This window comes from Schistocerca nitens, chromosome 1 (assembly GCF_023898315.1).
Source record: "Schistocerca nitens isolate TAMUIC-IGC-003100 chromosome 1, iqSchNite1.1, whole genome shotgun sequence".
NCBI lineage: Eukaryota > Metazoa > Arthropoda > Insecta > Orthoptera > Acrididae > Schistocerca > Schistocerca nitens.
In genome coordinates, this window is record NC_064614.1 from 435,431,023 (window position 1) to 435,457,407 (window position 26,385).

General features: G+C 40.7%; 1 protein-coding gene and 1 long non-coding RNA gene across 2 annotated transcripts in view; one reads left to right on the plus strand and one right to left on the minus strand.

Moving 5' to 3' along the window:
• LOC126251279 (CD63 antigen-like) overlaps positions 1 to 26,385 on the plus strand; it is a 422,790-nt gene that overhangs the window by 224,349 nt on the left and 172,056 nt on the right. The gene's annotated exons all lie outside the window — the stretch shown is intronic.
• Positions 1,397 to 15,440, minus strand: LOC126251310 (uncharacterized). Its single transcript, XR_007545721.1, has 3 exons — positions 15,329 to 15,440; positions 5,608 to 5,793; positions 1,397 to 2,017 (listed from the first exon to the last, which is right to left on the minus strand). It is a non-coding gene; the product is annotated as an uncharacterized LOC126251310 (long non-coding RNA).

A 26,385-nucleotide genomic window follows, 5' to 3' on the forward strand; every position in this document is an offset into this window, starting at 1 on the left:
TGTCGCGACGATGTGAAACCGTCGTTTATTAATGTCAATATGGCGCTTCTTGCATTTATAAAGCGGAGACCATAGCAGAGTATATTCCATACATTATGGAGGGGAAATGCGAGACTGTTTAAAATTATTGTGATGACAAGAACACGCTGTAAACAGAGTTTCATCAAATGAACGATCTGTTTAACCCTAGTTAATTTCGGGCCTCATCTGGTCTTCAGATAGTGGCATATTTTCTCCTGCAAATTACATACTGTTCCACCTGTTCTATGAAGTGAAGTACTTAATAATAAATGCAAACCACAACTTTTGACAATTTTAACAACTCTTAAGCAACTCTAATGAAACAACTGAAATATAAGCCTCTAAACAGTTGCTTTATTTGTGTTTTGATTACGCGTTTCTGGGAATTACACCTTGATCAGCAGGTGGAATCATTTAAATAATTAACGAAAAGTATGTGTTTCTCGGTGTCGATTTTCTGGGCAGCATGTGGTTCTGTCTCATAGAAGGAAACGAAACCATAATGGTTCTCTTATTGACATTCCATTGTAGTGTCTTTGATGACGGAAGATTCAGCCGTTGGGGTCCCCCTCAACATTGCCCAGGTTACGCCTCATTGCTTCGCAACCTTCAACGAAGCATCTTCCTTGTAGTGCGAAATTCTCTGTAATTAATATTATATTGTAGTTTTAAATTATATTGTTTTTTAGTGTTCTTTGGACTCAGATAAATAAATGAAATAGATATTCCAGCAACTTCGTTTGTTTGGTTATTCCTGATGTATAGGTAAACATCATTTAAATACATATTAGTGCCCACAGACTGCTTTCCGAATAGCATCCGCATTAGACGCTTCACTTTCCATAAACTGACATTTTCGAAGATTTCATAATAGAAGATAACATGTGTAATGGTCTTCTAAGTATACTTCCAACAGTATTGAGTTATATGTAACGAACAATAACAGTCAGTCTTGGTTTAATACTATTTGAGAGTGAGTTAATTGACAAGGATGAGAAGAGTTTGTTGAGGGAGAAAAAGACAAGAAGAGAGACAGTGAAGATGGTGGGTACAAGGTGAGAGGGAGAGAGAAAAGATAGTTAGGAGACGGAGGGAAAAAGGAAGACAACTTGTTCTGTTGCAAGAATCAGAGCTCATATCTTGACAGAAAAGCAATTAACACTTTAGACGGCAAAACAAGTGATTCCTTAATTGCTCGCCTCAAGCCATTGTTCACGTTTTCTCAGGTGCGAGAGGTACACTCTGAGGAAAAAACAAACCGACGTACCACGAAGGAATTACCGGAATGAGATTGAAATCGATAAATGGGATGTACATATCCAGACAAAAAAATGAGCACAATTTCAGAAATTTGATGATTTATTCAAGAGACAGATCTTTACGAATGTGATAATGCATTGGTCCGCCTCTGGCTTTTATGGAAGCAGCTATGCGGCTTGGAATTGATTGATAAAGTTGTTGAATGTCCACCTGATAATATCGTGCCTAATTCTGTTCAGTTGGCACTTTAGATCGTCTAAATCCCGAGCTGGTTGGAGGTCCCTGCTCATAATGCTCCGAACATTCTCAATTGTGGATAGATCCGACGACTTTGCTGGTCAGGATAGTGTTTGTAAGCACAGAGACAAGCAGCGGAAACTCTCGCCGTTTGCGGGAGGGAATTATCTTGTTGAAATGTAAGGCCAGGATGGCTTGCACGAGGGACAACAAATCAGAATATCGACGAAGTACCGCTGTATTGTAAGGGTGCCGCAGATGACAGCCAAAGGAGTCCTGCTATGAAAAGAAATGGCGCCCCAGAGCAGGCCTACTACTCTTCGTTGGTGGGCTGTACGGCGGGCGACAGTCATATTCATATCCCACTGCTGTCTGGGGCGTCTCCACACACGTCTTCTGCCTGGCATCTCATTGAGTGCAGTAGACTCGTCTTGAGTGATGAGTCCCGCTTCGAACTGAATCCCGATGACCAGTGAAGTTGCAAAACAGGTGACCTGTGCTGTAACGGTTGGTTGTTAGGATACACGGCTTATTTTTTTAAATAATAAGCACACGTAAACACGCATCTAAGTTGTCAAGAAGAACAGAGCGAAACATGATATGTGGGTGGAGTTGTTGGATTTTATGAATGGGTTGGAGAACTTTTGTGCTGGCACTTCATTAAGAATACTGTGCAGGTAAGTGGTGGCAGAAAAACTAGAATTATCATGTAGCGTGTTCTAACTGCAAGTGGTGTACTTACACTGTGTTATTGTTAGCAAAAATTAATACGAATCAATTGGCCAATTCAACTCCCAGTACCAATAAAGAAATACAGTCACTGCAAAATACATTCAGCCCTGTACGCACTGAATCATCTGGCCCTGTTCAAAACTAATAAGTTTGGTCCCTGTGCACATAACAAATACATTAAATTCTCTTACCTCTAGAGCAGCAATGGTGGAACGTGATATATTCTGGTCTCTCACAAAAACTATAAATATGCTAGCTATAGGCTCAGCGATGTGCAATACTGGCTGTAATACTTTGAAATGCACATGAAATTGTTTTGGCTGATAAATGAAAACATTTATGAAAATCCAACTTCTTTGAAAAATATATGACCTGGACAGGGAGACGGTACTAATTGTGGTGAATTACTAACAATGATTTTTTTGGCAAAATTAATTCCAAGTTAAGTTTGTCTTTTCAAAAACATCTGACAATTGAAGTTATATTCCTCACAATTGATTCACAAACAATGAGATTCAAACAGCAAGTATTATCTAACTTCATTAAGCCCACATAAATGAAAACCATCAAATTAAATATAACTCTGTCAACAAATCTTAGAAACATTACAAAGTGAAATATCTAACTAGCCTTTTTATCAAAACAGTTTACATGCATTCTGGGGTTACTCAACAATTACAAGTTATCAGCCAATTCGTCTATACTAATGCGCTGGCAAAAACAGAAATCAAAATTATTTAACATCTTTACCTTGGTTGCATGAAGACTTCTGCCTCCATGTTCAACAATATTGACATACCTACATTAATCTAACACTTGATGGCTTCACACGGCATACCACAAAGACTGCCTACTCCATCGTCTTTCCCTCACAGACAGCTACCTGCAACTGTGCCCCCGGCGCTCTCTGCAATAAAGCAGTATCTTTGGCTCTGCGGCCACGCACAGTCAGCGATCCGCATTATCGAGCCTATCAGAGACATTCCTCGTTTACAGTATACTAGTTTCATTTTAATTTATTAATATTCTTATCTTATTCTGGTGCCACATGCAAGTGTGCCGCATTAGACACCTTTCACAACCCTCCAGCAGGGTTTAACAAATTTGACACATATTTGGAAGTATCTTCTGCAACAAATATGTGGTAAATTTATCTCATTGTATAACATCATTAACCTCGAAAGAATTGATACTGCCCCAGTTGTACTAGTGTAAATCATAATATGGTAATATTATGAGTAAATTGTCGCATAAACTAGGTTGCTGACAAATAAATCCTGTAAAACAGTATACAATTCTAATCGTCAAGAAAATGTCATAGGATTGGGCAAGGGAAAGGAAGAGTCATGACTGAAGCCTATGAGCATGTTGAAGTGACTACGTCATTAAGTCCATTTCTTTTTGTTTTGTGCAGGTTTAACAACTTAGTAGTAACCAATGTGGATTGCATTCAGTGCACGAAGACATCTGAACTCAATATAATTTTCCTCAGTTATGTGCAGAGATACAATAGGTACTCGGCAACAGATTACCAACAACCATAGTTGGCGATTATCGCAATGTCAGTAATGGGATGACCAGCATCATCGCTGCTCTTCATAGTAGAGATTTTTCTGAGATCCAAACAACATATATAGTCACTTATGTTGAAGTATGAATACCAGTAGTAAATTGCTCCAATACCATGTACAGAGGTAGAGACCAGATAACGGGAGGCATGAGAAGGTAGTAAAGGTAAGGCAGTGGAACATGACCATTTCTACCTATGTCAACAACGAGTAATCAATCTGATCAGAAAAAGTTCAGTATCCTAATGAAATTACAGACCGGGTGAAGCAGCAATGCTTTACATCAGAGTGAATAGAGCAAAATTGAAAGCGAACTCTGAATAAGACAACATCAACAAGTGTGGCATCAGGCTGCCAATTAGACATAGAATAACCAAACATTACACAGAACATCACTGGTTCATAACATTATACTACGGCTCTCAATGACCTTGTATATGTAATATTGAGACATAATTATGTAAGAAAACCTAACAGTAAAATCAAGAATAGAATGGATCCAGGTGGCCTTGTACTTGGAATACCTGCAAACCTTAATAACTGAAACAATTACAGAGGAAATATCAATCAGAGGCTCCAAGTGGCCTTCCTGTATACATAAAAGCTGATCTTAGTGCTATGAAATGTCTGGGGCTCCAGGTGGCCTAGTACATGGAATACATGCAGATCTTAATATCTAAAAAAACTGAATAGAAAATATCAGTCAGAGGCTCCAAGAAGCCTTTCTACAGATCTGATCTTAGTAGCTAAAATTACAGAAATCATGTTTGTGGCTCAAAGTGACTAGTTTTACATGAAGTAAATTATGATCTTAACAACTAAAAAAGTGACAGAATACTTGTTTGTGGCCTAGTTTTACATACCATAAACATCAAAGCTGAGAAAGCGACATGAGATATCATTTACCTATTACTTTATTTGGCATTCAGAGGCCTATGCATAATTCATAATGAGAATAGTAACTCGACATTGCTTTTACAAGAACAAAGTGCATAAGTACAATATTTTTAGGTTGTGTAGCACCCTCAGTGCTTCATAAAACTATCTATGAAATGACCTACATCTCTAATAATGCGCATATCTACAGGGAAGGATATGTGAATGATTGATAAGGGCAATGCACCTTATTTGTAAAGATAATGATTAACAGTCAATCGTCATTCGTCTTAAGTCAAGAGCTGCTATGGCCAAAGCAAAGAAAAAAATGAGACTATAGTATATGCAAGCATGAAAACAGGAGTACTAAGTGCAATATAGCTTACTGACTAGATAAATGTAACATATCACAGTAAATCATGAAATAAATATGCACAGATGCGAATGAATTGCAGAAATAGCGGAAACTGTAAATGTGATTAGCAACCTGAAAAAAATAAGTCATGCATGCTAACATAAGAAGGCAGTATCATATGCAGTCTCACAGAGAATGGTGAAAAAAATGTTTTAGATGTAAAGCTTCTGTGACAGTCTCTCACAAACACCTCCAATTATTTACAAAAAGGTAAGACAGATTTACCTAGAAAGGACACAACATACACAAATACATATTAGCATCATACAATATCATCATAGAAAAATCATCACTATATCAATATAATCCTCATTTTGAAGTGCAGCTCAGGACATGAACACTCATTAAACATCAACATTTCATCATTATTGCAGAAATTTGGTGCAGCACATGGCATGAATACTCAGTAAATAACCTAATAAAACTCTTATATCTAAGACAAAATGCAGAAAAAATATCCTTAATCCTAAATCTTTGTAGGCAATCTGCCTAATTTACCTAGTACACCAATAGGAAAATGGTTATAAAAGCCTGCCAGGAAACAGTGTGAGAAATGTCAATGGTGTTTAATATTCCATTGCTTATGTCATTCTTTCTATGTACTGCATTTCCTGCACTTCCATTTGCTTCTATTAATGAGCATAATGTCTCGTTTGGATACAATGAGACTTTGGTACATTGGTTCTGTAAAATATACAAAATGGATGAGTATACAAAATGGACATGAGTTACAGGGTACATTGATTTCTTAAATCTACGTAGGTGAAAGCAAGTAAACTATTGACAACATCAAGTACAAGAGATATATAGCAAAAGATAGCACAAAATAGGGCATAAGTGAAACATGGCAACATTATAAAATACAAAGAGTGACTAACCTAACAAAAAATGTAATAATAATTCATCAGACAATAGCGTACATGGCAGTATGAATACTATCTTGCCTAGAGTGTGCAATAACGGCAAAATGGAGTAGCACATCATCAAAAAATGGCACATTTCATGGTATCAGTAATGACGAAATAGCATCAGAAATAAATGAACATAAGATATATAGAGGCTATATACAAAAAGGACACAAATTTTTACTATATAAAAAAAATTGTTTGAGTGACAGTTTGCAGCGGTCAGACCACCCAAGGGATGTGATCCACTGGACACTTGTCAAAAGAAATGGTGTCGCTTTCAGTTGTTGTTTTCATGCACATGCGTATGAAAACAGAAAAGTGTGCAATGCCTAAACTTACCGTAAGAGAACCGACCTGCAAGATTCTCCCTGCCAGGCACGTCACCACCTAATAAAACGCTCAATAATCAAGGAAGCCGGCCGAGGTGGCCGAGCGGTTCTAGACGCTACAGTCTGGAACCGCGCGACCGCTACTGTTGCAGGTTCGAATCCTGCCTCGGGCATGGATGTTTGCGATGTCCTTAGGTTAGTTAGGTTTAAGTAGTTCTAAGTTCTAGGGGACTCATGACCTCAGAAGTTAAGTGGGCTCTGAGCACTTTGTTTTGGGACTTAACATCTGTGGTCATCAGTCCCCTAGAGCTTAGAACTACTTAAACCTAACTAACCTAAGGACATCACACACATCCATGCCCGAGGCAGGATTCGAACGTGCGACCGTAGCGGTCACGCGGTTCCAGACTGACGCGCCTAGAACCGCACGGCCAAACCGGCCGACTCAGAAGTTAAGTGCCATAGTGCTCAGAGCCATGTTTTTAATCAAGGAATCGTGAAAACAAGGTACCAATAGAATTTCTATAAGCATGGGGTAAGTGTCAGGTAAAAATTATGTGTTGTGTCATATTATTATGCACTCATATGTAAATCAGAAAAAGCATGTATGAAATCTGGCAATATAAATACGCACATCTGTAAAAAAATTGGCAATTAGCATAGTTCCTCAAAAATAGCAAAAACAATTTATGCCAAAGTGAACGGCGTTAAAAAACATATATAAACAGTAGTAGTGTAATGCCTCCAGAATGCAAGATATCGAACTCAATAAATAATTTATGTCGTTAAGATTGGTCCGTATGTTTAGCGTAAATAAAGAAAGTAGTAGGTTATGTAGAAATTTCGTAGAATAAATTCCGTAAAATTTTCTTTTCAAATTCTTGCTGCTGAAATAAGTGTGCGTATAATTTCGTTCATAATCGCAGCCGTATTTTTGGCGCTAAAACTTACCTTATTGGTATTTCAGTAATTTCTCATTGTTGCTACACAATCGAAGTTGAAATTCAGCACATATCATTGAGGTCTTGCATAGCTACAAAAGATGTAAAAAAATGGACAAATTCAGTGTATCAGTGTCAAAATCATGTGTAACGTCGCAGTCTGGGAAAGCAAAATCGAATAAAAAGTAATTTATGTGATGGCTGAATCTGCTATGTTGTATTTTCATAGCGCAATATAATTGATCCAGCTCTGTGTCTGGCTTGGCATAATATTTTTCAGATGAATGTAGATGTGGTTAGTTTTGTAAATCGATGTTTTCAAATAAATCTGCTTGACAGTTTAGTGCTTGTGGTATTCGGCTCTTATTTTATCGTGGACTGATTTCCTGTTGATGAATTTGTGACTAATTTCGTAGGATCTGTGTACTGCTGTTAAATCAGATGAGCATCGTGAGTAAAAGGAAGTAACTCTGACGTCGGTAGGCTTGATGTATGCCGAGCAGAGTTTTGTTTTGGTCGGCGTAGCGCTACCTTGCTTTGAAGTAAGCTGTGGCTTGCCGTTGTGCGGCTCATCGGTATTGTTCACCGGGCCTCTGCAGGTTTCAAGGACGGCGTGGCACTTACCTGCTGCAGATATCATACTTTGCCTACACGTGGCCTCTATGCATTCAATAGGCTGTACTACCGATTGAACTTTACCTTGAATAATTTGTAACATTGGAGGAATCTCAGTGTAATCAGTATAGGATAACTGTGAGGGGTCAGTATATTGGAACATGTGTGTGTGCTTGTATTACATGAACGGTGAATTGAATGTAAAATATTTTCTTCCCCTTCCTGTTGCGAAAATAATTTAGAACTGTTTTTTGGCATTATCCTGACGAGCTACCTCGTTAGAGAGAACTGATTTATCGTAGATAATAAAATCCTGTTCACAGAAAATAACATCTGCATGTATACTGGTCTTCTGAATATGCTTCCTACGACTTTGCTTTCGTGGCTCGGGCTTTTATGTACTGATGCTGAAAGTATTACTCTAAACGGTTTCACAAATTTTGTCTGAAACATCACAAATGTTACTCGACAGTGTAAAGGCAACTGTACCAGAAGATAATTTTTTTATGAATGCTACTGTCAGTTGTACTTCTCTAACGTAATCAGAGTGAATATGCTATAATAATGTCGTGTGGCTAGGGCCTCCCGTCGGGTAGACCGTTCGTAGGTCTTTCTAGTCGACGCCACTTCGGCGACCTCCGCGTCGATGGGATGAAATGATGATGATTAGGACAACACAACACCCAGTCCCTGAGCGGAGAAAATCTCCGACCCTGCCGGGAATCGAACCCGAGCCTTTAGGATTAACATTCTGTCGCGCTGACCCCCCCCCCCCCTCAACCTTTTTTTTTTATGCCTGCCGCGGTGGCCGAGCAGTTCTAGGCGCTTCAGTCTGGAACCGCGCGACTGCTACTGTCGCAGGTTCGAATCCTGTCTCGGGCATGGATGTGTGTGACGTCCTTAGGTAAGTTAGGTTTAAGTAGTTCTAAGTTTTAGGGGACTGATGACCTCAGAAGTTAAGTCCCATAGTGCTCAGAGCCATTTGAACCATTTTGAACCTTTTTTTGTGTTTGGTCGTTCCGGACGTCACGTGACATCCGTTAAAGTTCGCTTGTTGATCCTTAGTTTTTCATTACAAGGCCAACTAGCTCTCTGACCGAACACCCTGAGCTACCGTGCCGGCGCCACTCAGCTACAGGGGGCGGACAGTGAATATGCTGTTCGTTAGAATTAGAAGTGGGCTGTTGTAATAAATTCGAGCTGTTGTGATCATAATTGTTACGGGCTGTGGCATCAGGCTGGACTGGCTTATCGTCGCTCATAAAACTCTGTTTGCTCAAGATAACATATGCATCAGTGCTGGAATTCTGAATGTGACTTCCATGAAGTTGCTGTGTTTTATTTTCTGTAGTAATGGACATCGTCTACTTGTAGCTGTCAATTTTGCGTTCTGACTGTAGGTGGTCATGATAATACGTATCTGGTTTGAAAGAGATAAACGGAATAGTGATATATTGCGCGGTTTCCCAGGAATCCGTAGCCATAGTAGATCGAACAGAAGTGTTGTTAGAAAAACTTTGCTTCTCAGAATGGGCTGCTAAGTACTGTATGTCAGTGGGCTCTGAGGAGTACACGTAGTTTGCTTTTGAGCAGTATTAGTTGCACAATTTAAACATTCAATGCAAATAAAAAATGGTTCAAAAGGCTCTGAGCACTATGGGACTTAACTTCTGAGGTCATCAGTCCCCTAGAACTTAGAACTACTTAAACCTAACTAACCTAAGGACATCACACACACCCATGCTCGAGGCAGGATTCGAACCTGCGACCGTAGCGGTCGCGCGGTTCCAGACTGTAGCGCCTAGAACCGCTCGGCCACCCCGGCCGGCGATTCAATGTAAGGGAAATCGTCTTGTTTTTCAAAATATTTAGCGTTGTGACTCAGTGACAATCTAATATTTCTGGTATGCGTCACGGAAGGAAAAAACTCTGTTCTGTGTTGAGACTGGATGTGCGTCTGATGTTTGATTGTTCGCATTATTAATCTGAGGGAAACAAAAATTATTTGTTGAGGATTTGACTTTGCTGTATCGAGTATGTGGAGGGTCATATTGACCCTGTTTTTCATTTATATTTTTTAAGTATTTGTTGGCACTTTTTAACAAAAGATAGGAATTAAATTTATGAATTGTTTATTAATTGAAGGATTTTCATAGAAATAAACACCATTTACCGTACTAATGCTTTATTACTTAATTTCTACATAAAGTCTACAAAATAACGTTACATATTTTTTTAAATCTACAAAACGATAAATTCTTATCAGTAGCTCGGATTTTTTGCTAAGTATTTACGGGATAAATCTTCTTCTAACATAAAATGAACAATAAACTTTTGATATAAGCTGTTAATCATCTCCTGCCACAGCACAATGTTGGCAGAATGGAACAATGTGTTCTTGAGAAATGTTCTTATGACAACCTTCACAAATATGAGGTGTTTTACGATGTCTAGCATAGGGACACTCTTGACAACTTTTTCGTACACCTTGAACCCCGGCAGTCGATTCTTGTGAATATCTCCACTAAATTCTCTGATTGTCTTACGCAAAGTGCTTGGCATTTGAGGTATTTCTTGTCGGGCACTCACGTGTTCACTGACGAGCATACGGCCTAGTGTTTTTATGAAATTACGACGCCTTTGCTTCTTATTGTTATTTGATCGCTTAACAATAGCAGCATTTATGCTAGCCATATTCAGTATTGCGTAGAAGACGGTCTGAGGCCATTTTTTTGAGTTGCGGCTTACATAATAAGTCGCTAACAGCTCATCTGCAACGTCAACTCAATCTTTCGTAGAATTATAAAACATGTTTATCTCTGGTTTCTTTCAGCACTGTGGTGAAGACTAGACATGAGCAAAACAACTTTGTTTTTCTTTGGTATAAAAGAAACAAGTGTAATAGCCTTTTGGAAACCGAACTTAGAAGAGTAGATTTCTCTCCCACGAGTTTTGCAAAATACGCACTGTTGCCACAGACGTTAGATTGTGTTCTTTAAGCAGCTGTGACACTAGTTCATAGCTCATAAACCAATTATCAAAAGTCGCATCAAAAATGTTTTTGAAATGGGTTGCACCAGCCGATTCACCATATCAAATGGTTTATTACTCAGTGAAAACGGTCTCTCTGACTGCTTCCCAGCATATGTTTCGTGGTTGAAGATATACAAATTCTTTATGTCGATCTAGGCAAATATTTTTATGCCATATTTGGCCGGTTTTGATGGAATGTATTGTCTAAATTTGCATCTGCCTCTGAATGCTAGCAGTATTTCATCTATGACTGCATATTCTCCTACTACATAGGCTTCCTTGCAGTTTTCAACGAATATTTCAAGTATCTGACGAAATGGTGCTAAGTTGTCCAGCTGTTTTCTTTCTTCCCATGTGGATTTATCGTCAAAACGAAGACAGTTTTGAATAAAATGAAACCGTTGCCGTGTCATTGGCAGCCGAAATACACTCCTGGAAATTGAAATAAGAACACCGTGAATTCATTGTCCCAGGAAGGGGAAACTTTATTGACACATTCCTGGGGCCAGATACATCACATGATCACACTGACAGAACCACAGGCACATAGACACACGCAACAGAGCATGCACAATGTCGGCACTAGTACAGTGTATATCCACCTTTCGCAGCAATGCAGGCTGCTATTCTCCCATGGAGACGATCGTAGAGATGCTGGATGTAGTCCTGTGGAACGGCTTGCCATGCCATTTCCACCTGGCGCCTCAGTTGGACCAGCGTTCGTGCTGGACGTGCAGACCGCGTGAGACGACGCTTCATCCAGTCCCAAACATGCTCAATAGGGGACAGATCCGGAGATCTTGCTGGCCAGGGTAGTTGACTTACACCTTCTAGAGCACGTTGGGTGGCACGGGATACATGCGGACGTGCATTGTCCTGTTGGAACAGCAAGTTCCCTTGCCGGTCTAGGAATGGTAGAACGATGGGTTCGATGACGGTTTGGATGTACCGTGCACTGTTCAGTGTCCCCTCGACGATCACCAGTGGTGTACGGCCAGTGTAGGAGATCGCTCCCCACACCATGATGCCGGGTGTTGGCCCTGTGTGCCTCGGTCGTATGCAGTCCTGATTGTGGCGCTCACCTGCACGGCGCCAAACACGCATACGACCATCATTGGCACCAAGGCAGAAGCGACTCTCATCGCTGAAGACGACACGTCTCCATTCGTCCCTCCATTCACGCCTGTCGCGACACCACTGGAGGCGGGCTGCACGATGTTGGGGCGTGAGCGGAAGACGGCGTAACGGTGTGCGGGACCGTAGCCCAGCTTCATGGAGACGGTTGCGAATGGTCCTCGCCGATACCCCAGGAACAACAGTGTCCCTAATTTGCTGGGAAGTGGCGGTGCGGTCCCCTACGGCACTGCGTAGGATCCTACGGTCTTGGCGTGCATCCGTGCGTCGCTGCGGTCCGGTCCCAGGTCGACGGGCACGTGCACCTTCCGCCGACCACTGGCGACAACATCGATGTACTGTGGAGACCTCACGCCCCACGTGTTGAGCAATTCGGCGGTACGTCCACCCGCCCTCCCGCATGCCCACTATACGCCCTCGCTCAAAGTCCGTCAACTGCACATACGGTTCACGTCCACGCTGTCGCGGCATGCTACCAGTGTTAAAGACTGCGATGGAGCTCCGTATGCCACGGCAAACTGGCTGACACTGACGGCGGCGGTGCACAAATGCTGCGCAGCTATGGCCATTCGACGGCCAGAGAACAGAAAACACACACACACACACACACACACACACACACACACACACACACACACATATATATATATATATATATATATATATATATATATATATGTGTGTGTGTGTGTGTGTGTGTTCTGTTCTCTAGCAATAATAATAGTTCGATTTTTTTTTTGGCGCAACGCAATTTACTAACTTGCGCAAAATTTTTCCACAGTTCATCATCGGCATTCTTATTCTCCGCCTTGTTTTCCTTTGATTTCATTGCTAAATATTTTTTATCTTTGTATTTGCTCTCTATGTGTGACTTACGATGCCGCGCAAAAGTGTCAAGGTTCCGGCGCGTAATCTGACAATTAGAGATATCGAAATAGACGATTTTCCTATTATTGACAACAGTGTTGCGAATGACAGTAACCACTCTGCGGTGCAACAGTTGCAAAGCACCACATAAAACGTGAATATATATATATATATATATATATATATATATATATATATATATATATATATATATCAAAGATTTCACAAAGCGAACGACTGCCACAGCTGTGACGTTCTTTTAATAAATAATAAGGTAAGAAAACTTTACAATTACGTTGAATGAATGTCTGAACTGTGGAATGGATAAAAAACTCGAATCATCGTGTAGCGTGTTGTAACTGTAAGAGGTGTACTTACACTGTGTTATTGTTAGCAAAGCTTAATACGAATCGATTGGGCAATTCAACTTCCAATACCAATAAAATACGTAGGTTGGAACTTAAATAGTGGCACCACTGCTGTGGAGACACTATGCAATGGAATCTACTATCGTCGCTGATAGCACACGTCGTTGACGTACCTATCCTACCTCCGAGAAAATAGACTCGCCCGTCCTACGTGACCGGCGCGCGCACAATCGGGGGAAACACAGTCACTTGTGAGCGAGCGGTCTAATGTAACGGTGTCACTATGTTTTCGAAACAGGAACAACGGAACTGGATCATGAGAGGTCGTACTGCACGACAATGTCATCAAGATCTTCAAGAGGCGTGCGGGGAATCGGCATTGCCGTACAGAACAGTGACACGTTGGGTGAAAGCCTTCAACGAAGGTCGGCAAACTGTGGCAGACATGCATCGGGCAGATCGTTCTAGCGTCTCTGAAGAAGAAGTGCTTGCTGTTGCCGCGTTAGTGGACTGTGATCGACTCCATACGATTCGTGAGCTCGCCCACGAAACCGAATTAGCGCATACGACTGTGCTTCGTATACTGAAGAAGCGCCTGGGTATGCGTAAAATTGCATCACGATGGGTTCCGCATGACTTTACGGAAACGCAGAAATGGATACTTTACGACGCTGCTTGGAGTGCTATGAGCGCGAAGGAGAGGCTTTCTTACGCCGTATAGTAACAGTGGATGAGACATGGGACACATCGTACGAGCCAAACCTGAAACGCCAATCCAACGAATGGTGTCATTATGGGTCGCCGCGAAAGTTGAAAGTGCGTCAGAGCCCCAGTATGGTGAAAGTATTACGGTGATTCTCGTGTACGACTGTGATGGTGTTATCCTAACGCATTACGTTCCTCCACGGCAGAACGTCAATGTACAGTATTACTGTTCGTTTTTGGAGCATCACCTGCTACCAGCTTTGCGAAAGAAGCGGCGACACTTTCTGCGCAACCCACCCTTCATTTTGCACGACAATGCGCGGGCGCATACAGCGCAAGCTGTGGCTGCTCTGTTCGGTCGATGGGACTGGGAAGTACTGTACCATCCACCATACTTCCCAGTCTTAAGTCCTTGTGACTTTGATTTATTCCGAAGATGAAGGAACCACTTCGTGGCATTCGCTTCAGAAATGTTCCAGACATTCGACAGGCAGTAGACCGCTCCATTCGCACCATGAACAGATCAGGCTCTGCTGACGGTATACTACGCCTTCCACATCGCTGACAACTGGTTCTACACAACGCTGGCAACTACTATGAAGGACAGTAACAGGTGCAAACATGTAACTCTTTTCTGTGGGTTGTGAATAAATAGTTGCCACTATTTAAGTTACAACCTTCGTACATTCAGCCCCGTATGCACTGAATCATCTGGCCATGTTCAAAACTGATAAATTTGGTCCCTGTACAAATAACAAATAAACTGAACTGTCTTACCTCTAGAGCAGCAACGGTGTAACGCGATATATTCTGGTCTCTCACAAAAAATATAAATATGCTAGCTACAGGCTCAGCGATGTGCAATGCTGGCTGTAATACTTGGAAATACACAAGAAATTGTTTTGGCTGATAAATGAAAACATTTATGGAAATCCAACTTCTTCGAAAAATATATTACATGGACAGGAAGGTGGTACTGATGGTGGTGAATTACTAACACTGACTTTTTTTGGCAAAATTATATTGCAAGTTATGTTTATCTTCTCAAAAACATCTGACAATTGAAGTTACATAGCTCAAAATTGATTCACAAACAATGAGATGTAAACAGCAAGTATTATCTAACTTCATTAATCCCACATAAATGAAAATCATCGAATTAAATATAGCTCTGTTAACAAATCTTAAAAACATTACGAAGTGAAACATCTTACTAGCCTTTTTATCAAAACGGTTACTCAGCAATTACAAATTATCAGCCAACTCATCTATACTAACACGCTGCAAAAACAGGAATCATAATTATGTAACATCTTTACCTTGGTTGCATGAAGACTTCTGCTTCCATGTTCAACAGTACTGACATACCTACATTAATCTAACACCACAAAGTCCGCTTAATCCACGGTCTTTCCCTCACAGACAGCTACCTACAACCGTGCGCTCAGCGCTCTCTTACTGCGATAAAGCAGTATCTTTGGCTTTGCGGTCACGCACAGTCAGCGATCTGCATTATCGAGCCTATCAGAGACATTCATAGTTTATAGTACACTAGTATCATTTTAATTTATTAATAATCTTATCTCATTCTAGTGTCACATACAAGTGTGTCCCAGCAGACTCCTTTCAAGGGGGCCGATTATTAGCTGTAGTCGTTTACTTTCTGGATTATGATCAGTTTTTCTCAACAATTAAAGGGGAGACCAGGGGCAAAAAATGGAAAAAACTGATTTTTATATTTTTTGTTTCATTAAAATCTACGGAATCTTCTGAACATTCTGATATATTATTTATTTGGTGGAAATATTATCTTGTTGGTATTATCGTCCTTTACTGTACATCTGCATTATCAATTTTCTTCCTCACGACTTACATTGACTCATTTCAACGGTCATGTTTCCGAAACTATTCACTATAGGATTCTGTGGTTTTGTTGTTTTGTAGTTGACAGTCTGCTCTACGCAGTGTATTGTTTCCGTAGCTCTTTGTTTGAATGGCGCGAAGTGTTTCGTGAATAGCTTTCTGTTTAGTGGGTTTTAGTTCGCGCAGCAAGCAGACACTGACAGCATTTTCTGGAAGAAAAATGACAAAACCACCCGGAATATTTAAGAAGCGAAGAAACAAAGGTAACAGGCTTTACCGAAAATGTGTAGCTGATGAAGCTTGTTTGAGCATATCACAAGGAAGTACAAGCGACAGCAGTAATGAGAAAAGTGCAGTGCCAACACTCTCTCCCCCCAGTGCTTCAAAAAGGAAAGTTGACTTTAGAGTTTATGAAGCGCTCAGTGTAGAAAAAGACATAGATACGAATATAATTGTGGAGTTCGGTATTTTGGCTCGTGTTCTAAGTGAAGCAGGAAAAGTCCTGGATCTTGAGATTTTGACAAAATATTGTCAAGGATGCACATGAGCTGGCGTGGATAGAGAGAGAGTAGAAGTCCATAAGCCAAACTGTGGAAAAAATTATGAGCGAACAAGTAGAGGGATGGAAGTGGCTGCTGCCGTAAATATGTTTCAGCGATCTGAGGAAGAAAGGGGAGTTAGCTACATTCAGTTCTTGGGAGACGGAGACACCAAGTCTTTCAAAGCAGTAGTGGACAGCAAACCCTACAGTGTGCCCATAACTAAACCAGAGTGTGTAGGCCATTTGAAAACGAGAATGGGTGCACGTCTCAGACAGTTGAAAATAAAACTTGGCAACGCAAAGCTATCAGATGGTAAAACAATAAAAGGCCCTGACAGACAGACTGACAAGGTGATAGATCAGTTTCAAGATTATTATGGCAAAGCTATCAGGCACAACATCAATGATTTGCACAAGATGGTGAGAGCGGTGTGGGCTATCTACTATCATAAAATTTCAACTGATAACAACCCCGAACACTGTTTGTGTCCCCCTTCTCCTGAGACATGGTGCAAATATAGAAAATCAGAAGCTGAAGGATCTCTGGCAGATTTTAGGCATAAAAACAGTGTGCCTCAAGCAGTAATGGAGGCTCTGAAGCCTATATTTAGAGATCTAGCCCATCCAGATCTGTTGAAAAGGTGTTTGCATGGGAAAACACAAAAGTCAACGAATCTTTCAATAATCTTCTCTGGACTCGCATACAAAAAAGTGTATTTGTTAGGATGAAGACCCTACAGTTAGGAACGTATGACACTGTAATCACATTTAATAATGGATGTAGTGGCAGACTGAAAGTACTTGAGAAGCTGGGAGTGATTTTGGGGAAGCATACAGTGGAAGGTCTTCACAAACTGGACATCAGAAGAGTGCAAAAAGCTGAGGTTTCAGCAAAACATGTGACCAAAGAGGCAAGGAAAAGGAGAAGGCAGCTGTTACTTGATAGAACTGGTGGTGAAGGTTACCTAGAATATGGAGCAGTGTGTTTTTTATAACATCATGAACATTAAAGGTACGAAATTTCATATGAAAACTTTATATGTCCTTTTCTCAGCTTATACATTTTTCACTACAAATGCCCCGTTTTCTCAGAAACTATCCATCCTATTGCACTGAAACTTTTACAGGGTCCTGCACAACTATCCAGTAAGCCATGGATCTACAACCAAGAATATACGTTCAGCTCAGCTATTTTATGTATATTTATGTTAACAACATTTTTGCAAAAATACAGGCACTGAGTAAAAAATTTTTAAAACCTTTTGTTTTGATGCAAAACCTTCTATCATAGATCAGTAGAATAAAGAGTCTGTAGTTAACATACGGCAGAAATTTCAAATCCGTATCTACAACAGTCTCTGAGATAATGGGTAATTAACATTGGTGAATTAACATGGACGAGATAGGGGCCCGGGTCTCTCCTTAGCAATATCAACACTTATGGACACCTTGATCATGAGCCACTCGATTTGTGTGGCCTAGGGAGCTAGTCTAAAAACGACACTGAACACTGGCCAATATACGAAACCACTCGTCCTTAATCCACAAAATTGATTATGGTGTGGCTCACTTTTTCTACCTCACTAGCTGGCACTGCGAGACACATCGCAAGGGTGTATTTTCTTTCATTACTTCTGACCTCTCAAAACATAACATCGACCCATCAAACTATTACCTAATTTTTATATAACTGTCTTCATCGCACCGGTGTCTGCTATGCAATAACCATGTTATAATAGACGTAAAAGAAAGTACATTATTAGCTAATACAATAAGAGATTAAAAACAAATGAGGGTAATTGTAATGACAAAACAATATACATCTCACTATGCTGCACTGCAGTATGTCAAAACATATAAAAATAACACGGCTCAAAGATAATTATACATGTGATTAAAAGGAAATTAAAAAAAATACTGTTCTTTACAATATTCTCAGCTGAATATAAGAAAGTAAGTTTTTTTTAGTGTTTGTCCATACAAAAAGTGTTCGTCTTCTGACAGTTTAAAATGGTCAGAATTTAATAAAATGTTCAAAAATAAAAACTGATTACAAGAATCATTGTAAAATTGAATACAGTGTCAGGGCTGTGAAATCAGTCTTATAAATTTACTTACTTCACGTCCGATTCCGTTTCATTTTTATTACTGATTGTCCTAATCTAAATATAAACTGGAATATGATAAACAGGCCGGCCGCGGTGGTCTCGCGGTTCTAGGCGCGCAGTCCGGAACCGTGCGACTGCTACGGTCGCAGGTTCGAATCCTGCCTCGGGCATGGATGTGTGTGATGTCCTTAGGTTAGTTAGGTTTAAGTAGTTCTAAGTTCTAGGGGACTTATGACCACAGCAGTTGAGTCCCATAGTGCTCAGAGCCATTTTTTATGATAAACAGGTCGATATGCATATTCTTAAAGTTAATTCCGTCTTCTTCTTTTATAAGATTGATTTTAAAGCCCTGACACTTTGTTCAACTTTACAATGATTTCTGTAATCAATTTTTGTTTCTCAATATTTTGTTAAATTCTGATCAATTTAAACTGTCAGTAGCCGAATAAATTTTATATGGACAAACACACCAAAAAATGTTGCTTTCTTATATTCAGCTGAAAATATTGTAAAGAACTGTGGTTTAAAATGAATTTGCTTCTAATTAGTTGGATAGTTACCTGTACGTTATGTGTGCATCAACGACGTCTAGGATTGCTTTGCATCCTATGTATAACTGGTTGATGCATGCATGTCAATTTTGAATCGTGTTATTTTGTCATATTATGACTTGTTGCAGTGCAGCAGAATGAGAAGTTTTTTTGTTACAATTTCTCTCATTTGTTTTTATCTCTTAATGAATTAGCTAGTAATGTACTTTCTTTCATTTTTATTGTAAAATCTGAAGATGTCTACTGTACAGCCGAAACCAGTAATTTTATTCGAAAAGCTGGGCGATCAAGACAAATAAAAATTACGTGCAACATGACTGCTCTCCAAAAGGTCATTTTATGCCGAATTTTGTTCAAACTATTATCTCTAACGATACACGTATCATGATTTCTATATTATTTAACTGGTGAAGTGGTTTGCACGGTTTCTGTTCACACAAAAAACCCGCAAATAGGAAATGTAATACTGAGACACGCTGTAGTCGAGCTGCATAGAGCTCTGTAAGACGTATACAGTGAAACTCATGAGAGATGTCACTCACGAAAGATGCAGTACGAGTTTTGTTTGTAACCTGACAACAGATGTTGACCTACAGAGAGTAAAGCTGGCGAACAGAGATAGCGTCTTAGCTCCTTTCCGAGAAGGAAATTTCGGTCAGTAACTTTCTACGTTACTTGCTGTGACACACGACCCAAGTTCCACGATTACAGGCGCCAGCATTACCCGTGGGCCATACCCTTGACATTTGGTCGCAGTCGTACTATCTCAGGAAGAGTCTCTCTTCAGCCTTTCCTTATTTAAGGCCAAGAGGTCGTCATATTATACATACGCTGCGGCATTCGGTCGGGAAGGAGCATTTAGAACTGTGACCATGAAGAAAGAAGAAGAAGGAGCTGCCTTCACTTCCCGGTCACACGGCTGTGCATCACCTTCTTGGGATAAACTCTAATTACAGGGTAGTCGAGGTACTCAGGCTTGGTCTCTGTTTACGGTTTTTACAACCCTCGCCCTGTCTGTTTATGGAACCTTCCCGTTACCAAATTGATCATTACTTCAAACCACAGCATGTATACGATATTGCACTGCTTTTGATGTTTAGTTGCTTCGGACAGCCGCTGTGAAATACATGAAATGTACTCGCAGTTGTGAATATCGACAACCAGCAGCTGTGTAATGGTTCAAATAGCGCTGAGCACTATGGGACTTAACTGCTAAGGTCATCAGTCCCCTAGAACTTAGAACTACTTAAACCTAACTAACCTAAGGACATCACACACATCCATGCCCGAGGCAGGATTCGAACCTGCGACCATAGCGGTCGCGCGGTTCCAGACTGAAGCACCTACAACCGCTCGGCCACTACTGCCGGCAGCTGTGTAATGGAATGACGACAACGAAAATTTGTGTCGGGCCGAGACTCGAAGCCGTATTTACCGCTTGTCGTTATCGATCGCCTTACCAGTAGACTATCTAAGCACGCTTCACGGCCATACCCAAACTTCCACATGTCGTCAACGATGTGTCTACAATCTGTACTCGTACATTCATTACGTATATTCCCAACCAGAGTAGGCATTTTAATGTTGACACATGAAAGTTTGGGACTAGCGGTGAAGCGTGCATGGATAGCCTAATGGTGATGCGATCGCTCACGATAGGCAGGTTCGAGTCCGGTCCGGTACATTTCATTTACCGCAGAATGTGTCCTATCAACCGATCTCTTCTTTTGGTCAAATTGTGTCATAAATTTCTTTTATACTCAGTTTGATTCAGTATCTCTATATCACGTATCCCACCTACCCATTTAATCGTCAGCATTCTTCTGTATCACCTCGTTTCAAAAGCTTCTATTCTATTCTTGGGTGGACTTTATTGTTCATGTTTCACTTCCGCTCAACGCTACACTCCGGACAAATTTCTTCACAACTACATGCGCTACGGACCTTAGGTTATGTAGCAATGCTAATTTTGCTCTGAACACAAACCTTGCATTGAGGCGTCATTAATTTGCGCCAAATGTGCATATTTTCATTATTTGAAGACGGTACGTTGTGCCTACGTTGTGTCCCACTTCGCTCCAAGCAGTGCCATAGCGATGAGCAACTTTTTTCGTTTTCTGATTGGCGTATACAGGAGTAGTTCATATGTTGAGAATGCTGTTCCCCGCTACAAAAGCTCCTAGACTCGCAGAACAACGCAACATAAGTAACTCAATCAACAAAACAAAATGGTTCAAATGACTCTGAGCACAATGGGACTTAAACATATGAGGTCATCAGTCCCCTAGAACTTAGAACTACTTAAACCTAACTAACCTAAGGACATCACACGCATCCATGACCGAGTCAAGATTCGAACCTGCGACCACAGCAGTCGCGCGGTTCCAGACTGAAGCGCCTAGAACCGCTCGGCCACACCGGCCGGCAATCAACAAAACAGCTTACAGTGAAAGTTGAAACAATGCTTGCACAAAGCGAAATTATGAGCAATTGCAGTTCCTATTTCTCCTTTCTTAGAATCTCATTTAACACGGACATTTAGAATCTCATTCCACACATTCATAAAAACTTTGATTCGACGTGACCATTTACTATATTTGGCAACAGCTGAAACGTACATATAAACACTTGCTTCTGCTCTTTCAGACGTAACAATAACGACAAATTAGTAACATGTTAGTTACAAATGAATCATATTTCATCACAGACGAAATAATCCATCAAAGGCGCGAAGATAGAGTTGAGCGTCTCGTTGACACAGGAGGCAGGGTACCAGAAAAATACGGGAGCAGAGGCACCTGTAAGATTGGATGGGGGGTTGATGAGCGGAGTAGACATCCAGACTCCCTTCCACTAGCCGTTTCCGTAGCCAAGCTCTTGATAAAGTTATAATACGAAAGTAAAAGGTAAAACGCTTGTTAAAGCCTTCGGAGATTGGGAACTGAATTCCCACGTGGAGCTTTCGGAAATAATTGCAGTCATTAGTTCGTTCTCTCGTCAGAAGCCGGGAGGGATCACTGGACAAAACAATCATTTCTAAGCAAATGAGTCATGTCTTGCAGGTTCGTTGTAGGAACTACTCGAACTCATTTCTATTCGGTGAGTCTGCTAGTAAGCGAACTGTGATAGTTTCGTAAAATGAACAAGTGACCCTCGTCTGTGGATAGATCTGTTTATTTTATCTAGAACGCAGCTCGTATCACACCTAAAAAAGTTATGAACAGAATCGCAGCAGAAAGAATATGAACAATTTTTGACCTGACAGCCGCAATCGTGGCTAAACAGACATCGTGAAAGCCTGTTATTCGCCTTTATACTGTACAACCAGACTCACCTGCACTTCCACTGTAAAACCAGTCAATAATATACCAAGCCGTACAAAACAAAATAACATGACACAAGGTTTAAGCAAAAATGAGTATTATTCTCAGTTAAAAAAAATTACAGAGATACATGCGTCTTACCAGATCGCAGTTGGGAGGAGTAAAGGTGAAGCGGGAAGTAAAGTAACAAGTGAAGTATGTCAAAAAAAGTCGGATATTGTTTTACAACGATAAAATTTTCTAAACTGATTACCATGAAGTAAAGAAAGGTAGGCGTTGTCATTATGTCATACCTTGAAGCCGACGTTCGCCGCCTCATGTCGTCCAAAACACTACGTTCACTGCATTTACAGGGTGTTTCAAAAATGACCGGTATATTTGAAACGGCAATAAAAACTAAACGAGCAGCGATAGAAATACACCGTTTGTTGCAATATGCTTGGGACAACAGTACATTTTCAGGTAGACAAACTTTCGAAATTACAGTAGTTACAATTTTCAACAACAGATGGCGCTGCGGTCTGGCAAACACTATAGTACGATATTTTCCACATATCCACCATGCGTAGCAATAATATGGCGTAGTCTCTGAATGAAATTACCCGAAACCTTTGACAACGTGTCTGGCGGAATGGCTTCACATGCAGATGAGATGCACTGCTTCAGCTGTTCAATTGTTTCTGGATTCTGGCGGTACACCTGGTCTTTCAAGTGTCCCCACAGAAAGAAGTCACAGGGGTTCATGTCTGGCGAATAGGGAGGCCAATCCACGCCGCCTCCTGTATGTTTCGGATAGCCCAAAGCAATCACACGCTCATCGAAATATTCATTCAGGAAATTAAAGACGTCGGCCGTGCGATGTGGCCGGGCACCATCTTGCATAAACCACGAGGTGATCACAGTGTCGTCTAAGGCAGTTTGTACCGCCACAAATTCACGAAGAATGTCCAGATAGCGTGATGCAGTAATCGTTTCGGATCTGAAAAATGGGCCAATGATTCCTTTTGAAGAAATGGCGGCCCAGACCAGTACTTTTTGAGGATGCAGGGACGATGGGACTGCAACATGGGGCTTTTCGGTTCCCCATATGCGCCAGTTCCGTTTATTGACGAAGCCGTCCAGGTAAAAATAAGCTTCGTCAGTAAACCAAATGCTACCCACATGCATATCGCCGTCATCAATCCTGTGCACTATATCATTAGCGAATGTCTCTCGTGCAGCAATGGTAGCGGCGCTGAGGGGTTGCCGCGTTTGAATTTTGTATGGATAGAGGTGTAAACTCTGGCGCATGAGACGATACGTGGACGTTGGCGTCATTTGGACCGCAGCTGCAACACGGCGAACGGAAACCCGAGGCCGCTGTTGGATCACCTGCTGCACTAGCTGCGCGTTGCCCTCTGTGGTTGCCGTACGCGGTCGCCCTACCTTTCCAGCACGTTCATCCGTCACGTTCCCAGTCCGTTGAAATTTTTCAAACAGATCCTTTATTGTATCGCTTTTCGGTCCTTTGGTTACATTAAACCTCCGTTGAAAACTTCGTCTTGTTGCAACAACACTGTGTTCTAGGCAGTGGAATTCCAACACCAGAAAAATCCTCTGTTCTAAGGAATAAACCATGTTGTCTACAGCACACTTGTACGTTGTGAACAGCACACGCTTACAGCAGAAAGACGACGTACAGAATGGCTCACCCACAGACGGCGTTGTCTTCTATATCTTTCACATCACTTGCAGCGCCATCTGTTGTTGAAAATTGTAACTACTGTAATTTCGAAAGTTTGTGTGCCTGAAAATGTACTGTTGTCCCAAGCATATTGCAACAAACGGTGTATTTCTATCACTGCTCGTTAAGTTTTTATCGCCGTTTCAAATATACCGGTCATTTTTGAAACACCCTGTATATCTCCATGGTTCACCACTGTGATACCTCCCCGTGTTGTCACTCTGACGCGCCCGTGCCCTCTTTCGACCGTTGGGGATATCTATCGAGTTTTAGGGTCGTATCTCGAATAGAATCTGGTGCTTTTATTGTGTGAAGACGTAGTTGCTTCATCAAAAATACCAGCTTGCCTCGTTTACGGTTGTAGTAACCGAACTGATCGTAATCCAAAGTTTAAAGAAATCACATTTCTTTCGTAAGTGGAGCCATTGAAGCAAAATTTTCTTTTGTATACATGAATTACAGTTGCGCTGTTTACCTTTATTCGTTTCTCTGCCTTTCATTGCCTTCCAAGCTGCAAACACTCCGACTCACTGTATCAACTTTGATGTCTCCGCATAACACACGAATACGTGGCAGCGCTTATTGTTGGTGCAACATCTCATGCCCTGAATTCCTCCCGCCGATAATTATTCATTGTTCACATTTAGTCCTCCTTTAAAAAATATTCTGGCTAGAACAGCCGGAGACAGGGGTCATGTGCGTAAAGGTTTTGTGTGTACGATTATATGAGTGTGTGTATGTGTGTGTGTGTGTGTGTGTGTGTGTGTGTGTGTGTGTGTGCGTGTACTTTGCTTCCTTTCTGAAGAAGGCTTATGCGAACACTCTTTTCATCATAACTGCCTGCTGTTCGGCGTGTGGGTAGCAACCTATCCGCTTCACAGTGTAGTTATTCCCTCGTGAAGTTTGTTGTAAATAATCCACTGCTCTTCAACAAGAACAATGATGTATATAATTACAGTACCAGAAGAATATAATGACATTCATTACGCCACGCTAAGTTTATATGTAGCACAAACAGGGGTTCAAAATGCTGCACCCAAAAGTTTGATCATTTATCCAACCAAAAGCTTTGATCACTTACCAAGTGAGATAAAAGGCCTCAGAGACAGATAAGTAAAAGTTGAAATTAACTTAAAACGTTTCTCTTTGACACTCCTATTCTGCAGGGGACTTTCTATTATTGTAACGTAAATGGTGATCGGTAGGAATTTCTTACATCTGTCTGTCTTTAATTAACAAAATAAAATCTAATAAATGACCAGCATGGAGGCATATTTTCAAAAAAATTATTTTAATATAAAATGTCTCGTTCCATATCATTATGAGTTACCATGCAAATGGCACATGGAACATGAACCTAACTAACTAGCTATCGCTCGCTGTACCACAAATAATGGTACGGGCGTATATACTTTGAAAAACTCAGAATGAAATTCAAAAGTAAGCCGAAGCAAATGATCAAAGTAGTAAATTTCAATTATGATATGTTTGGTTATTCCAGAAAAACTGACGGAGTTACTGGCGAGAAATATTCTGGGAAACCAAGCAAACAGGCTACTGTTGGAAAGGTAGACCTATACGTATGTTACACAAGTTAGGTTATCACTACTAAAAAAATAACTTACATACGTGTTAAAGCAAAATATCCATTTTACGGAATCTAAGGGTTTGAGGCCATTCCCTTAATCACATTTATAGTTTTGCACAATCTAGAACATACTTAAGAAGTTACATCGTTTTTTACCCTATAAATTGCTATTATTGGTCACACACTGAATGACGCTTCATAACTAGGATTTCAAAATGGGATGATGTGCAAACTACAGTGAAACTAATGCACTGACACTCTAATAAAACAATAAATATAGTCCGCATAGAGGTAACTCTATGCTGTTCTGTTTCTTTGACATTTCAATAATCGTTCACTTTGTTGACATGCACAAGATACGATAGCATTTCTTGCGTCTTCCGTCATTGCACAGGTTTATACGATACCAGCTTCATACGCTATCAATATAAATACAGAAAAGTGTAATTATATGGATTACGAAAGCGTGCTTTGCACATCACTTCCCTTTCTTGTTGGTTATCCGAAATATATCAACAAAAAGAAAGTTACATTAATGACGTCAAACACGCATTAAAGGATAGAAAAACGTTCAAAATTGCGTTTCTGACACTTATTCATGTAAGCTGTAATTTTTAGTATTAAAACAGTTTTTGCGTGCGCACTACAGAAATAATTAACAAGAACCAATCGTAAACAG